At 38.6% G+C, this 14,712-nt stretch overlaps 2 protein-coding genes across 5 annotated transcripts in view; one reads left to right on the forward strand and one right to left on the reverse strand.

The window, feature by feature from the left end:
* gfod2 (glucose-fructose oxidoreductase domain containing 2) overlaps window positions 1–14,712 on the forward strand; it is a 317,249-nt gene that overhangs the window by 94,754 nt on the left and 207,783 nt on the right. The gene's annotated exons all lie outside the window — the stretch shown is intronic.
* Window positions 1–14,712, reverse strand: part of furina (furin (paired basic amino acid cleaving enzyme) a) — an 85,000-nt gene that overhangs the window by 41,744 nt on the left and 28,544 nt on the right. The window lies entirely within an intron of this gene.

Below are 14,712 nucleotides of genomic sequence, written 5' to 3' on the forward strand. Positions count from 1 at the left end.
GACCAGTTATAGAAATATTTCATAAATATAAACATATGCTCATATAAAGAGTACACATGGTTACATAACATTCTTAAAGAAAAATGCAACATAACAGATGATTTTAAAAACAAAAAACAAAAAAAAAAACAAAAAAACAACATGTTTCTATTTACTACAGTCCATCTATAAACCCATTTTGGCCTGGCTTATCTCTCCCATCTTTGCAACCATTTCTCTCCACATTTTGCAGCACCTAATTAGGCTAATGGGCTGCCAGCAATGCATGACACGATGTACTCGCATTGTTTGTGTAAACCTACCGCACCCCACTCATGGTACCACAAACTTGACTTACACATTACTCATTGGGAAATCCTATACGTGACCCATATTCCTCTGTAATCAGTCCATTAATACAGTATGAACCTAGGTTATTAATATTGAGCAGCAGCACACTTGGGAGAACAAGTTGTCTAAGCAAATGAAAAACACTTCACATCACAGCAGAGCAGTTTCAGAGGGAAAGAAACATGGTGGCTTTGTTTTACTTTATTTTTTTTTAAAAAGGTATATATTTAAAAAAAAAAAAAAAAGAAAGAAAAGAAGAAGAAAAAAAAAAACAAAACACTATAATAACCCATTATCACACTGATCCTTGTTTTCAAAGCCCCGCATTATGAAACGATTCAGTATGTTATAGAAACAATGCAATTAAACATTTTTTAAAAAGGGCTATATTTAGTAATGAAAGTAAAATGTTCTCGGGTGGTGGTAATGAGGCGGTGCCTGTAATTAAGCTTTTTTTTTTTTTTTTTAAAGTTTAGTTTAGGATTTCCAAAGCCAGTTTTGAGTGTTAAAAATGTTGATGGGTAGCCTTAATTAGGAGTGGAGAACAACCATATATAATCAATGTGTCTGCCTGAGCCCGTTAGTCACTGCGCGCTACATGGACTGTTGATACAGTCTAATGAGTGATGACTAAATAAACTAACTAAATGAATTAATGGTGAGAATCTACACATCCCAAAAATAAATTAATTGACACTGAATCCAATTTTATAGTCCATTACCAATTTAAATCATCTTTCAATAAAAAGAAACTGACTCAAGGGGGAGGTTTCGCTTGCTTTTGTACTAGTTCTCTACTGGTGTTTTGACTTTCTGATCAATTATTAAAGCAAATGTACTCATCAGTTAGAGCAAAAATTACCAATGAGTTTTGGAGGAAAAAAAATATCCATTTATGTTCCAACTAATCAAACAATCAAAAAATGTATTGAGTAGCAGCTGATTTTCCCCTTCCTTATGTTTCTCCTCAGTTTCCCTGCTTGTTCCCGCTCGGCATTTGTGTGATTTCTCTCCAGCTGCCACTTGCACACTCTTGCACTGATCCACTAATCAACCTCCGGCTGGATACATTCCGGCTCTTCACTCGATTATCTCACACATTGTGCAGTTAGCCAATGTGTTCCAAATACAACGGACAGCTTCTAGTTCAGTTTTTTTCTTGTGCTACCAAGCCTGCCAGCCCTGCCCCCTCTTCCACATCCACTCATAAGCTCAAGTGCCAGCTACGCTCTCCTTCCTGCTCGCTCCACCTTAAGCAGTTTCCTTCCTCATGCTCATCCTGGCAATGGTACTGTACAACAAATTCAGTTCAACTGCTCATTCTGCTGGAGTCCTGCTTTTGGTTCTCATTCGGCTTCTTTATATTCTGAACCGTTAACTAAAACATACTTACACATTTTTTTGTGTGTGTTGTGTGTCCCAGTAGAGATTGGTGTTGAGCTAAGGTAGTGCAACACTCCTCAACTCTAAAACAGATACGGCTCAGCCTACCAACCTCCTCTGCTCCCATTTAATCACAGTAAACAGGCCAATTCAGCCTGGCTGACACAAAAAGCTCCTGCACACAAAAACCAAAGGACAATAGGGAGGCAATAAGCGAGAGGGAGGACACACTTTACAGTGATATTTAGCTCAGAGGTGGGACTACCAAAACCACAAGTCTCTGTGTGCAAAAATCATTAAAGAACAAGTCTGGATATAAAAGGGGAGAAAACACTGACAACCAAAAGGCATTAGCCGAGCCAACCAACCCTTTTCTGAATAAAAGAATGAAAGCAGGTAGCGTGTCCATTGTGTTTGCCAAGATAAGAGCCTGGGAGGCTGGACACTGATCAAAGACATGGGCAAAGAGTGGCAGGATTCATTAAGCAACCTTAAATAACACCAACATCAGTGAAAAGACTGGCTGAATGGAATAATTGAAACTCATTGCAATGATGGTCAAAGAAGATAAACAAGGTTAAAAACAAAACAAAAGAAAAAGTCACTGTTATCCAACTTGGGAAACTTTTTAATTAAATATATGTGTCTGAAATTTTTATTTCCATAGGTCATAATTATTTCACTTTAAGGCATCTTGTCATCAGATTTTTAGGAAATTTGCAAAGTTATGCCAACCTCCCTACAAAAAAAGGAAAAACAAAAGAACGCCAATCTGGCCTGTGATTAGTTTTTGGACAAAAACACCTTGCATGCACACACATACTCGAGCAGGGACAAAAAGGTCAATTCCCCTGAAAACATCTCAACTGTTACAAATGTATGCGCACACATACACTCACCCACACTTAACCAAAGGAAATCCATTCCAGTCCTGTTAAATGTCTACCCTGCAGCTTAATCATCATCATCATCATCAGGCAATCAGCAACAAATCTTAAGAGCTTGTGTTTAACAATTTATCTCAGGATCACACTGTTTCTGTGGGGTTTTAACTGCTTTCCACTGAGAGAGAAAGGGCCATTTACAGCAAAGACACTCACGTGGAAAACTGATCTGGTCCACAACTTCTGATGCGATAAGCTGGGCACCGCTGGAGCACGACAGACTTAACCAGTGCTCACCTAGTGGCCTGTTACTAAAGTGAGGCATTAATCCATCAACCTCATTAATATGCATAGTAACAGACAGTGGAAAATTACTGTCTGCTGCTTTGTTTGCACGTTGGCTCCCTCCTCAGCTGCCAAATTTACCTTTTGGGCAAAGCACTTATTGAAAGGTTTGGTATCTCATCTCCAGAGGCTGTTGACACAATTATGTTTTACAAAGAGCCAAACAATGTCTGGAGACAAATTGGGAAAGAGGTTTGGGGCTGCAATAAGACGATAGCAAACAGTTTCGGATGCTGTGAACATCGAGCCTGTGGATTTTTGAAAATCCCATTCAAGGGGGAGCCATCATTGTGGTTCAACTATGGACACATCAAACCACCCCACACTTCATTTTCATTTGGATTGCGTTTGATTTAAGAGAATCACAATGCAGGACATTACCATATTTTGCTCGTGCATCAGTGAGCAGAGATAAATTGAAAAAAAATTAGACTTTCATAGGACAAGTAGTCATCCTAAAATAGTTCAGCAACTTGTTTATTTAATGAGGCTGAAGTCCAATTACTCGCTGCGGTGAATGGGCAGAACAGGGCACAGATGGCCACAGTGGCAGCTGGATATAACAAACTGTTTCTTAAAAAAAAATAAAAATAAATGAAATAAAATAAAGACAACAACAGAGTAGACAGACCAACCCGAGCTCCCCGCACACACCTGAAAATGGGCTTTCACAGCTGGTCTATGTTTCTGCCAAACCGCATTTAGTCATTACATGTTCTCTCCTCATTGTTTGCCCCCTTAATTATTTTCCTAGCACACGGCGTCTCTAGTTACTCATTAACCTTTAGTTTTATTTGGCAACTATGCTATGCATTTACTTAATAAGAACGCAAGCTAAATCATCACCACAGTGGCTCAATGGCACTGTTGCCCCACAGGAAGAACAGTGTTTTGAAACCTAGCCACAACAAGGCTGTTTTGTATAAGATTTGTATGTGCTCTGTGTTTGCATAAACTGCCTCCAGTTTTAACCCATCCTATGAGGATCTAAATGCAGACAGCAAACATTTTGCACAAGTTAAAGAAAATTACTCAAAAAAACAAAAACAAACAAACAAACAAAAAAACAACAACACTTGCTTCAAACTTCAATTTAACATTTTTTGTTTTCTGTTGAAGAGCTGTAAATTAAGCAGTGGGTAATTTGACAAACAAAAAATGTCTAAATTAATATAATACAAACTGGAACAAACTGTTAAACATATGAAGCCTTACAAGGTAAAAGCAAGCTACCTTATTTATCAACAACCAATCCATTCTCAACAAGCTACCGCCCTCATTCCTCAGCTCTGTTTATACTGTAAACAGAGATTATAATTCTTGGCACAGTCGACCATTCAGTCTACACAAACTGTTTTGAAGAACTCTGATTAGCTCATTTAATGTTGAACAAAAAAAAAGAAAATGGATTAAATACAGAATTGACATTTCTGTACAGAGGACAGGCTGATATAGGCAGTTTCAATATCTACACTTGAAAGAAAAGAAAATGACCCACAGAGTTAAGAGAGCCTAAGTTTAAGTGCTAATGATTTAATGATTAAGCTCATTTTGTATTATGTGTCTGGATGGGTTAATGTGCAAAACAAAAAGGTCAGGATGCCCTCCTTTAGCAGATGATTAACCTTCTCAGGGGTCTGCCACTTGGCTTTTGTTGGCTAGTTGGGGACCTCTGATGAACCCAAACACCTACATCCACCTGCTGGCAACACAGCAGGTGGATGTTGGCAGATTCTGTTCAGTAATGTAATGCAATACTTGAAATCCTCGTCACATTTTTACTTCTTGTTAACCATTGACTACACAGTAAATGCCAATTTTTTTATTGACTAAAATAAATAATATTTACACTGATGTAGTCAAATAAAATACTGATTCTCGCACCTTAAATTTATGCAAAGCCTCTATAATAACAATGCAATAAAACAAAAGAGGCAACTATTGTTTGCCTTCTAAATTACTTAATAAAAAACAAAGAAATATTAGCTCATTATATGCTCCTTTCTTATTGAGTCCCTGCAGAAATGACGGACTCAGCATCTCGGCCACTGCAGCACAACCTCAACTTTATAGAGAGGATGAGCGTGTAAAAAGTTTACAGTGTCATTGCAGGAGTGCTGCAGGGCTGGTAGCTCACGGGTCGATGCATGCTGTTCTCAGATGACTAACTCCTTGCAGTGTCTTTATGGTGCTGTGAAGGTAAAGTCAGAAGCGCAGGACAAGACACATACACAGCTGCTCTAACACCCCAAGTCCCAGCTGCACTGAGTTTGTACAGACTAACATAATCAATTATAGAAAAGCCAATACATCTGAGCAGTAGAAATCCAATCCATCTGTGCAATCGTGTTATGATATATGGAGATATATATGTGTACACACACACACACACCTTTAGGTATTTAGCCCCATTTGTGAATCACATTGTTTCCTCGAGTGTCTCCATGGTCACACATTAAAAACAAATGTCTGAAAAAGTGAAAGGAGAAAAAAAAAATGCCAGAATGTTCTGGCTGAATACTGAAGACTTACTGTGAGACACTGAAAGCTGTCCTCAGGATGAAGTCAGATAACACGCTAAAAATTAGCTCATCCTGAGCACAACTACAACCAGCAGGTGCTGTAGGGAAAATGTCTGAGATACGCATTCATGAAAATATTCTCAGAAATGAAACAAGGTTCATTGGATGATGGCTGACCGCAAAAAAATACCTTCAATTATTAACCTTTATTTAACCACCAAGTAAAAATAATTCAGACTTTTTAAAAGAGCTTTGTGGGTCCAGATAGGCAGCATTGCCATAGCATGGTTTTTGATGCGATGAGTTGTTGAGTTCGAACCCAAGACCTTCCTGCTGTGAGGAAACATTGCCAACCACAGGACCACTTTAGCATTGTTCAATTCAATTTGATTTATACAGCACCAAATTACAAGGCACTTTGCACTGTGGGGAAAAGACCCTACAATGATACAACAATATACCCAGAGATGGTTGAAGAATTAATTCCTCAGCTGTCTTGGGACATGTGTGCAAAAATGTATCTGGGATTTAACTGTCACAGATAAGATGTTTAAAAAGCTATATATATATATATGTGAAGGTCTTGATATTCATTGTGCTTTAGAAAAAGAGTGAAGTATGCACACGTCACCATTTCCTGAACTGGGAAATTCATCTACTGAAGGTTTTGATGTACAACCAGCAGTATTCACAAGAAACACAAAGGTAAAGGCAAGTGCAAGATATGAATCATCCACAGCAGATGATTCAGACTAAAATAAATCCGCGTTTGTCCAACAGCCCATTTTTTTGTATTCATTCTGATAGCAGTGGTGGCACTGTAATATTGTTCATTACTCTCCCAGTAACATTTTACTTTCATTAATATTTAAAATTACGTCTAATTTATTTTGCTGTAAACACCTCCCAGGCAGCTACAGTGCATATATACATGCACACTTTTTTTTAAAGCAGTTCACTAATGCAATACAATGTCCCAAGCAGGCATAAAGTGATAGTCTAACTCGAGCAGTCGTCTTGCATTGATCCTTTTAATTGTTAATAACAGAGCAAAGAATTCCCTCAATCTGGACAAAAGATTCAATTAGAAGAGTGCAAACATGCTAAATTACTAATCGAAAAACTTGGCTGATGTGAAAATGTCCCTTCTTGTTAACTGAAAGAACTATACTGAAATAAATATCTATAATGTTAAAAAAATAAATAAAAATAAGGCACATGTGTGATTATGCTCGTAGAACTTCTAACATGATGAACCTCTAATGACAATTGTGCACTCTCTCTTACAGCTGGGAAACAAACTACTTTTCATGATCAGCCTGCTGGAAATCAAAGATTGCCCCATTAGATTTTGAATTAACAGTTGAGAGATAATCTCTTTAAACCCATCAACAACTCTCATGCAGATGCCTTGATGAGCTCTTCCTCATTAGTGGACTGTATCCATCACTGGTGTGTGTGTGTGTGTGTGTGTGTGTGTGTGTGTGTGTGTGTGTGTGTGTGTGTGTGTGTGTGTGTGTGTGTGTGTGTGTGTGTGTGTGTGTGTGTGTGTGTGTGTGTGTTGAGGTGGGAGCATTGGGGCTGGGGGTGTCTGGAAAGGAAAGACATCTATACAGAGATGGAGGAAATTGGAGAGGGACAGAGAGGAAGCAGGCTTTTATCACAAGGGAGGCAATTCTATCAGTGGGAGAGCAGAGTGTATGATTGCTTCTGACACTGCGAGGGAATACCAAATCTAATCTGAGCTTTCAATCTGTATTAAAAAAAAAAAAAAAAAAAAAAAGTACAGAAAACTGTCCAAAACAGTTTAAATGGAGAAAATGATGCTCTTTAAAACCAAAAAGATACCAGGGAGTCATTTTGCGCTTCGGGGTTCTTCCTATTTTGCCCCCCTTTTCCAGCAAACTTCTATCTTTTGCGGTTATTTTGGTCTATTTCACAAATAAAAATTAAAAGTAGGTTTGAGTGAACAAAATCATACTGAACAAAACAGGTTTAATCTTTTGGTTTTAGAACGGTGGTGATTTTCCTCTTACTAAAACCTTTATTGGTGTCTGCAAAATCTCTATGCAGAAACAAATAATAATCCTGTTATTGTGTAAATACACTGTTGTGGCATTCTGGCTAAATAATTACTTAGAGACTGGAGCTCAAGGTTGTGAAGTTCATGAAAGACAAAAGGCGATACACAGCATTTATTCCGGTTGCAGTGCTAAAACAGTGAGCAACAACACTGCTGCCAAAACAGGAAGTAACTGGTTCTGCTGATACCTTCCTCGTCCCTCAAACATTTTGACATCTGTGCAGCCTTGTGTATTACAGTTTCTTTGAAGAACTACAGCTATAAAGAATGGATCATTACAACAAAATTTCTTTCCTGCTACTACATTGCTGTATAACTTGTTAATGTTCAGCTAAGCTTAACAGTTGGTTGTTTGTGACGATATATGTAGCGGCAGTTCAATGATATTGCCACTTATTTCAAAATAATTTGGTTGTGACAGTCATATTAACACAGTTATAAGGCAGTTGGTAGAGAGCCGCTTTGCAGGCTGTGCTGTACAGGTATACAAGCAGCTCTGCATAAATCACACCATCCTGCTTGCCTTGTTTTTGAATATATAAAGCTCATTGTGCCCGACGCTCCCTACCACAGTAAACAATACTCTGTGCAAGCAGCAGAGCCAAACCACATGACAAACTGCATATGGTCATTACTGTGGAAACAAATGCGTTTCCATTTTTTTTCCCCTTCATTTTTTGCAAAATTATCTAGCCTTATGAAACAGCAACATTTTCATATGATAACTGGCCATGTTCTAATGCAGTATGAAAAATGCCCCAACATGGTTGTAGCGGTTTGTCTGGGTTACCTGAAACATTCTTGATAGCACTCTACATGCAGCAAATGTACACTTTTTAGGAAATGGAGAAAATAATCCGCATGATGGGGTGAAATGTTTTGGGGGGTTTTCCCAGCTCTCAAAAAGGTCACACCATTTCACATTCATGAAGATTCTCTTCCCCCCTTAACACTGAACAAAGTCAAATCTGACAGTGCTGAGAAGAACAGAAGATGCACCATGAATTCACTGGCAGGTAGTTTGCTTCTCAGCCCCAAAGGCCCCCTGTCAGGAGTGCTGGAATAAAAGCTATTATATAAGGAGACATGAAAGCAGGGTGCAAAAAAATATATATCTTGGATTGGATGCCATTAATATGCACTGATGAATAACCATGAGCGCTGATATTAATTCTGCAATGAGTCAGATTACCGCACTGAATTAAACGATTAGGCTGAAATGTAGGTCTCATCACCTGGTTTCTGTTTTATTTTTATTTCCCTATTTTAAGGTCAGTTTATGATGTACATGCAGAGGTGATGTTCTTTACGGGGAGTTTAACAACTGAATCTGAAGTTAACAGTGCATCTAAACTAGCAAAGTAGCACTTGGATTGTAAATTCTAAGACCACAAGGATGCACACACACACACACACACACACACACACACACACACACACACGCACGCACACACCTCTGTGCTCATTTCAAATATAATGTCAGTAATAACCTGTTGAATTTCTTCCCACCTTCCCCTCTTCCTTGCTCACACACACAGACTCTCTCACACACTCACTGAAGATGGTGCAAAAGGTGATTGCCAGTGGGACAGGGGCTAATAAGATTTAATTCTGCAGTCTAATTCTATCTCCCCTTTTAACTCACGGAGCAAAGATAGAGCACTCCTGCAAGACAGTAATACCAAACAGGCTCTCCCCCAACCACCACTGATGGACCGCTGGGGCCATGTGAGGAAGCTGCACTCTCTTAATTTCCATCTAAAACATTTCCATCACTGTCCTCTCCCTCCACAGAGGACTGAGCATTTTAGTCTCTGCACCTACCACACCACCACAGGTAGCTGAGCCCTCTGCACTTCAATTTAAAGGAGTGTCATGAGGGTCTCCCCAAGGTGCACAGCAGCTGCATTTTAAGAGTGACTTTGAGGGAAATTGTGAGGTGAAGGCCATTTCTTTAATGAAAACTGCCTTAAGTTAGAACATTTCTTGGCTATTTTTGATGGCCTTAGCACAATATGGAAACTCTAGGGCTTTGAAGACCACCTCTGTACTCTTAATGAGGAGTTCTGACACCTCAGTGTGTGTGTGTGTGTTTTTATATATATATATATATATATATATATATATATATATATATATATATATATATATATATATATATATATATATATATATATATATATATATATATATATATATATATATATATATATATATATATATATATATATATAGAGTAAAGACATGGGTTGACAACCATTAAAATATTTTCCAGTTTTTCTAAGGTTAGAGGATCATCTCTCTCTAACAGCTAACTTCTGAGGCAAACTCAGTCATTGTGTTCATCAGCTCAGAAAAGAGCTTCAAGAGTTGCTCCTCTCAGACTTTCTAAGAACAATATTTAACACTGTTCATTAGACTGGGCTCATTTTGACCATTTTCTGAGTGTTCTGTTATCTTTGACTAGTCTGGACTCTATTGTGTGAACAACAAGTAAATTATTCACCCAGAATATCCTTAATCATTATTTGTTTGTTTATTCCAGTACATCCTGCTACACAGTGTTGGCATTAAATACTGCTGCCAAGGCCCGAGGCTGTATGCATTAGTCCATGTGTGAGATCGCCCTGTTATTCCACAACAGTCACTGACTCAGTACTTCTCAATGCGCCATATGGGAAGTCGGGTGAAAGATCGCAAAACAAGACGCAGCACACATTTTGAACGGGGGAAGCCCTTAAAGCCTGTTTGTTACTGCTGCTTCCATGGAGACTGAGATTCAGTTTTGACAATCTGGTATCTTTTAAGGGGGCGAGAAGGGCAAGGGAAGGTGATAAAGTATTTGGTTTGTCAAAATAAGAACAGCCTAGGTGAGTAAGGAAAGGGATTATGCACACTGGAATTCATCCACAAGTAATGTGGTGTTATTTTTAAGTGCAGCAGGGCTTTTCAAAACATCACCCAAACTAGACACAACCGCTGTGCATTTGATATGGCATGCTTTGAAAACATTCATGATTTAAAAAAATAAATAAATAAAAATGTTGAGCACATATTTCAGGCTGAATAGCCGTCTCATCAGTCATTACTTGTCTGTACTGCCATTGTCTTGCTTGAGGAAAGACTACACGCTGGGGCTTTGTGCTTTTATGATGTTACAGTAAAGGTGCTAATTTGGGGGGAAAGTCTTCCTCATCAGTAATGGGCACCTGGTGCCTTATGGGCCACTACACACATGCACTCACATCTTTCATCCCTTTAGCTTAAATTTATTTCAACATCAATTTCACAGATAAACGTGCAGCAATAGGCAAGAAATTGATGGTGCCACAAAGTGTTCCGGCGACTACTCACACATATGTGCCAAAACACACACACACACACACACACACACACAAAGAAGTTGTGAAATATTTCTTCAGAAAACTGCTTCCAAGTAACTGAACAGTCTAAATGAGGCACCAGCATAGTGAGGCTCATCAGCAGCAGTGCATAAATGCATATTACAGGCACACCCACTTTCTAGCTATCTGCAAGAGATTTAAAAAGAAAAAAAAAAAATCTTAAGCTCTGCACTGATATCAAAGTTTCCCATAAATGAACTGCATCGCAACTGAACGGTACCAGGAAAAAGCCACGGACCATTTCTGAAAGCACTTTTGATATTTATCTGTTGTAAGAAACCAAAGGACATCCTGTAAGTAAAGGATCATTTCCCCGAATATCTCAGTCATCTTTAAAGTAGATAGTACAGGGAAAGCATTTTACACTTAGGTTTTATGTAGCGGATAATGGCTGGCTGGCTCTTCTAAGGAATTTTTGGGATGTCTTTTATATTCAAATACATTCAAAAGAAGATTAATAATCACAGTTCAACGCATCGACTTCTGAGATTTGACTTTCAAAGAAGATTTGTTCCCCCCCCACATCTAGTTAGAATAGTTAAGTATAAGCATAACCTAAGTCACATCCAGTCAACTTTATTGTGCATCTTCCAGTTTGCAAAGAACAAATCTGTCACATCACAGCATACGACACAAACATCCCCATCGATTCAATATCCAAAGGTGAGTTGGATGACATCCATTAAAAGGTTTATAGATCAGAAGGGACATAGAAACAAGAAAAATGTAGATTCCCAATTAAATTTACTCACTTGTAAACAGATTAGAGCAGGGGTCTCGAACTCCAGTCCTCGAGGGCCGCTGTCCTGAAGCTTTTCCATGTGTCCCTGTTGCAACACGCCTGAATACACTTAGTAGGTCATTAGCAAGACTCTATAGAATGTGACTGCATGCTGAGGTGGTGATTCAGCCACTGGATTCATGTTACAGCAGCTCATGAGTGAATGAACATGGTGCAATAAAAGTACTTTTAGAAGTATATTTTTCCAAACACTTACATTAACTTAAATTTACTTGAATAGGGTTAGGGGTTGCCACTTCAGCATGCAGTCAAGTTCTATACTCTTGCTAATTTTACTCATTTTACTCAGGCGTGTTGCAACAGGGACACATGGAAAAGCTTCAGGACAGCGGCCCTCGAGGACTGGAGTTCGAGACCCGTGGATTAGAGTGTTACCTCCAAAAGTGATGTGCAACAAGGACAGGGTTTTAGCGTTCTCAGTCACCTCACCATTCCTATCCTTGGGGCATCATTGTGTCAAAACAGGTGACTTTTATACACAAGAAGTCACACTTGGTAATGGGTTGATCCGAAATCTTTTTAATACCCCAAGAATTGTATATTCATCAGTTTTCTTCAACTTCGAGCAAGAGCCTATACCTTGACAGTAGAGGTGGGAATCACCATACATCCCACGATACGATATTATTGCAATTTTTAAAAATATTTTGCGATATTCAGATTCTGTACATAAAGGTAAACTTTATCAATATTCATTTTATCTAATATCAAAGTCTCACACTCAGTCTTTCTCTCATTTCAGTCAGTTTTATTGTTGACAAACTGAACGGTTTGTATTACAGTCTAGTCCAACTTAACTGAATGCAACCATCTGGTACAATTATAGCTATTCTGAACTATGCAATTTATGAAAACTATGCAGCCCCTTCAGCAACTGAAGAATTTGAAAGTAAATTAAAACAAAATATAATTTTACATTAAATAAAAAAGTTTTAAACTTAATTAAAATAAAACATGTCTTAAATTAAAATAAGTAAACTGTCATGTTTATTGCTGCCAAAAAACAAGTTAAACACATTTGGACAGTGAAGGAATGTCAGGATTCTTGCTCAGAAAAAGGAGCTGATCATGTTCCATTCCACAAAAACTTTTTTGGTAACAAAATATCGATTTCTGCTGTCCTTGTATCGATACATTATTAGCAAACAAAATATCACGATACTACACAGTATGGATTTTTTTCCCCCACCCCTACTTGACAGGTCACCAGGCCTACCTTGACAGCACCATTCATACTTTCATTCACACCTATGGGCAATTTTAGATTCACCAATTACCCTAACCTGACTAACTGCATGTTTTTGGACTATGGGAGGAAGGCAGAGTACCCAGAGAAATTATGCAAACTCCACACAAAGGCCAGAGAGTGAATGTTAACACAGGACCTTCTTTTTTGAGGGAACAGTGCTAACCACCATGCTGCCCTACACAAAGTTGTATGTACTTCCTAAACCTTACCAAGTTGTCTTTACTGCTACAGCTAATCAGTAAACTTACAGACTGCAGATTTAAAAATCTAGTAACCCGATGATATATTAGCCATTATTTTTTCCCCTTTTAGATGCATGAAACAGATTCCCTAACATTTGTTACGTTATTTACTCATTTACTCTGGCCAAGTTGGCTTCTGTTGTGGTGCTCTAAACACTCATAACACTGTTGAAAGCCAACACCCTCCACATCTTCTCTTTACTTATTGTGTGGATGCCGTAGTGAGATGAGCATCCGTTCTCAGACTGGGAGGCCCGGGTTCAAATCCCGCTTATGTCAACATTTCTTTCAGTTAACAGTTAGACTTTTTTAACTCTTTTCAACACAAATTTCAGCTTTTTCACCACTTTTCAGCACAAATACCAGCTTTTTCAGCTGTTTTCAGCAAAAACCTCTTTTCAGCAGAATTCTGCTCATTCAACTCTTTTCAGCAGAATTTTCACCTCTTTTCTGCCCAAATTCTGCTTATTCACCTCTTCTGCAAAATTTTCAGCAGTTTCACCTCTTATCAGCACAATTCTCAGCAGCTTCTGCTCATTTCAGCAGAATTGTCAGTCTCTCCACCTCTTCTTTGTGAGAATGAGGTTGGTGCTGTGAGATGAGTAGCTGCCTTGAGACCAGAAGGGCCAGGTTCGAATCCTGCTCAGGGCAACATTTTTTTTCAACTTCATACTTTTTCAGCTTTTTTCAGCAGACATCTTCAGCGTTAAGGCATCCACACAGCATTTTCGCAGGAAATGCAAATTTTTCTAGTTTTAATCTACTGTCCATTATAAATGCCAACATGATATATTGCCAAACACCCAATATTGGCTGATAATATCAGTCTGCAGTTAAACTGGTCAAGCTCTAACAACGAGTAGAAGTGAAAGTAAAAATGTGTGGGCACCCAAAGGGATATGAGCCAGGCTTTTCCAGCTATAAACCCAGGAGATTATACCGGCAGCATCCCTCCAACCTCATTATGAGGAATTTGCAAGTCTTTAAAATGGGATGTTACCTCCAAGCAGCCGACATAGTTGTAGCCCGAGCATCTGAGCACTGGTCCAGTTTATGGGGAGGAGAAGTCTTGATGCGACACAACAGACAATCCTGCCCATCATTACACAATTTCTTGCTGATCAATAGGTGGCAAGAAGGCAAAAATAAACTTAGCTGGCAGATAAGCTGTTTAATAAAACTTAAAAAAAAAAAAAAGAAAAGTTGAACAAAAACTCCACAGGTGACCTTCACGTTTCGGTTAGCAACATAGAAGCTGAGCTGATAAGCGAATAAATCAGAAGACTAAGCGGAGTACTACGCACACGCTGGGTGTAATGAGCAAATGATGATTAGCACGGTAGTCTTATTTACGATAAGCCCGAGTGAAAATACTGTCAACAGCAATAAAGTAGAAGTGAAATCAGTTCCAAGCAGATTGTCAGAGAAACTGGGCCACCATGGCTGATGATGAACCATCATCATCATC

The sequence above is a fragment of the Aulonocara stuartgranti genome (genome assembly GCF_965226115.1).
Source record: "Aulonocara stuartgranti genome assembly, chromosome: 1".
NCBI classification, from domain to species: Eukaryota; Metazoa; Chordata; class Actinopteri; order Cichliformes; family Cichlidae; genus Aulonocara; species Aulonocara stuartgranti.